We start from the raw sequence: 3,570 nt of genomic DNA on the forward strand, positions 1-3,570 counted from the left end.
TGTCCCGAGATGCCCCTCTGTCCCGGGCTGCCCCTCTGTCCCGAACTGCCCCTCTGTCCCGAGATACCCCTCTGTCCCGAGCTGCCCCTCTGTCCCGAGCTGCCCCTCGGTCCCGAGCTGCCCCTCGGTTATGTGGGGATCAGGGTGAGGACTATTAGGCCATGGTCGGCGGAGAAAGTGGATTATCCCAGGACGCGAAGGAGAGGAAATAGGACATTAATGGAGTGGGGTCCACGTCCCGAGCCAGAACCGCCACCATGGACAGACACCCACCCGGACCCTCCCTATGCTCTTGAGGTGCGTCCGGGAGTCCGCACCTTGGGGGGGGGGGGGGTTCTGTCACGCCTTGGTCATTGTATTTTGTGTTTTTGGCATATGTTTGGGTAGGCCAAGGTGTGACATGGGTTTATATGTTGTGTTTCGTATTGGGGTTTGTAGTATTTGGGATTGTGTATGATTAGGGGTGTGTCTAGTTAGGCTTGGCTGCCTGGGGCGATTCTCAATCAGAGTCAGGTGCTTGTCGTTGTCTCTGATTGAGAACCGTATTTAGACAGCCTGACTTTCGCGTTGTAATTTGTGGGTGTTTGTTCCTGTCTTAGTGTTGTAGTCACCAGATAGGCTGTAATAGGTTTCACGTTCCGTTTGTTGTTTTTGTATTTTATTCAGTTATTTCATGTACCGCGATATTCTTCATTAAAGTCATGAGTAACCTACACGCTGCATTTCGGTCTGACTCTCTTCTTACAACAGACGAACGACGTTACACACAGAGTGAATATCTAATGACAAAACATGTCTCAAAACAGCCTCAATGAGGAACAGTACATCTTAGGCCTTAGGTTGTAAAGACAACATTCATGTGGACACAAACGATACCATTCAATAATTAACACTTGAAATATATGCAGCTTTGTAGTTTATAGACATACAGTATGTACACGTTGTTTGTATTCCCAGCTTAGGTCTAGGAATATCCTAAAATCTTTTCACTGTGAAAGGAATATCAACACTGCATGCAGCAGTCATCCTCCTACCATACTCAGAGAAGGCAGTAAAGGCTAGCGTCCATATATCTCCATGGACAGCACCTCCTGAATTGAGACAGGTGGATATCCGCGGTGCTGCTCGTGGCAACATGAATTCCCTGAGTCTAACTTTAATAACCACATCCATCTATAACAGTTCTAGTGGCCGTTGCCGCCTTCTGACAGAATCGGCTAGGTTCAGTGAACCTGGCAGTGAGCAGGTAGAAAAGGGCGGGTCCAGGTACCAGGGCCAATAGAGGTAGGTCCTGCTCCAAGTTTATCCAATCGGGAGATGGAGATGATGCCATACGCGTGAAGTAGCCAATGGCTGAAGAGCACCACCAACCTCTTCTTCTTGGCAGCGAGATTCTTGAAAGACTATGGGTAGGAGTAAAGGGAGAAAACACTTAGGAAATGGGATATGTGCTCAAACAATTATATTGACTGAGCTGATATCAAAGTTAAAAAATGTTGGTTAGGAAAATATAAAATAAGCAGTATCTTGCCTGTATTTCTGAGGCTGACATGTACACTGCCAGGGTAACCAGGGACAACACCAAAATAATGTATGGAAAAGCATAATCTGAAAAACAGAAAGCATCACGCTTATACCACAGTCACATGGCAAGACCTTTAGTCTCGCCAGGCCAAATCTTGTCTCGTTGCATCGACTACTGGAAGTCTTCAGTATTGGATTTAGTTTTTAGGGTGGCTGTTAACTAGTGATGGGGGTTGAAACAATACAGTCAGATAACATGCTATTATTTAGTACAATATTATATAGCTACCTTGACACCAAGTATCGATTTATAAATATATATATGCGGTCAATAAAAACCCTTGAATGAGTAGGTGTGCATATATATACAGTGGGGCTAAAAAGTATTTAGTCAGCCACCAATTGTGCAAGTTCTCCCACTTAAAAAGATGAGGCCTGTAATTTTCATCATAGGTACACTTCAACTGTGACAGACAAAATGAGAAAAAAAAATCCAGAAAAATCACGTTGTAGGATTTTTAGTGAATTTATTTGCAAATTATGGTGAAAAATAAGTATTTGGTCAATAACAAAAGTTTCTCAATACTTTGTTATATACCCTTTGTTGGCAATGACAGAGGTCAAACGTTTTCTGTAAGTCTTCACAAGGTTTTCACACAATGTTTGCTGGTATTTTGGCCCATTCTATATCATTTATTTCCTTCTCAATGCATTTGAGCCAATCAGTTGTGTTGTGACAAAGTAGGGTTGGTATACAGAAGATAGCCCTATTTGGTAAAACACAGATGTCTCAAGTTGAGGTATGCAATTAGCATGCTGACTGCAGGAATGTCATGGAGTCTACATGGAAACTAGTGACACATTTGTACTTATCAAACCCATCAAATATTGTGGCTTGTGTGATCTCTGGCAATAGTTCTGGTGGAAATTCCTGCATTCAGCATGCTAATTGCATACCTCAACTTCTGGTGGACATTTTATTTTTGGTCTTCCTGAGGAGAACTTCCCCAGGCATTGGAACAGAACGTGAGATGCCTAGGCTTCCGAGGCAACAAGACCTATGGCCTAAAAATAATGCATTTCACATAAATCAATTATGTAACCATAAATACTATATAAATGGAAACTGACCCGGGCTGGCCCAAACCAGACCGGACCCTTAATTGAAAGCATACTCACAGAGCAGGCCGCCTCCCACAGCTTGCAGGACTGTCAGGATGGGGAAGAAGTAGAGAGCAGCATAGATGCTCTTGAAGCGGTCAGATTTCCCCAGACCACAGGCGATCTTCTTGACCAGGAATGGCCGAAGCAGCATAATAAACACTAGGCAGAAGGCTTAGTAGATCAACACTATAGTGTACCTGCGGATACAGAATAAGTCATGTTATTCAATGAACAAAACATCTCACATCACACTGTGCTTGATGGTGCGCACACTGCTCTGAAGCTGAACATGCCAACCAATTCCATATGTTCAGCTCATATCAGTTGATGATGAGACTGTTTCCAGATAGAGACTGAAATTAATCTTGGACTAAAAAGCTATTTCAGCATGCTTTGAGTCCAGGACTAACTGAGAAACAAGCCCTAAAAGTGCATAGATCCCATTCATGACGTGGACGAGCCATCGGCTACTCACAGGGGAAAGAAAGCTTCCTGTGTGCAGTGTAGAGTGGTGATGTAGTCTGGGCTGGGGTTGTACAGCATGGTGTACCAGTCTGAAAGCATCTGGACTCTGCAAGACCTGATAGACAGCAGACCCACTGGGTCGTTGACCAGCAGAGTCACCATAGCCGCAGTGCTGCACTCAAACAGGGCTGTGATGTGTTGGAAGAGGGCACTGGAGCTTCAGAAAGATATACATAATATCAGTAACATTAACATGAGTTACCAAGTAGGCTACTACAGGACCATGTTAAACTCCTTTCATAAAAAAACTCTACAGCAGTGTTGGGGAGTAGTGAACTGCATGTAGTTCAACCAGTAATTCAACTCAATTTTGCAGTAGCTTGATGGTAGACTAACTAAATTCAAAATCTTGTGTTT

General features: G+C 43.8%; 1 pseudogene; it reads right to left on the minus strand.

The window, feature by feature from the left end:
- Positions 1–1,184: 1,184 nt before the first annotated feature.
- Positions 1,185–3,570, minus strand: part of LOC124045318 — a 20,027-nt pseudogene continuing 17,641 nt past the window's right edge.

Source organism: Oncorhynchus gorbuscha, linkage group LG10 (genome assembly GCF_021184085.1).
Source record: "Oncorhynchus gorbuscha isolate QuinsamMale2020 ecotype Even-year linkage group LG10, OgorEven_v1.0, whole genome shotgun sequence".
Taxonomy (NCBI): Eukaryota; Metazoa; Chordata; class Actinopteri; order Salmoniformes; family Salmonidae; genus Oncorhynchus; species Oncorhynchus gorbuscha.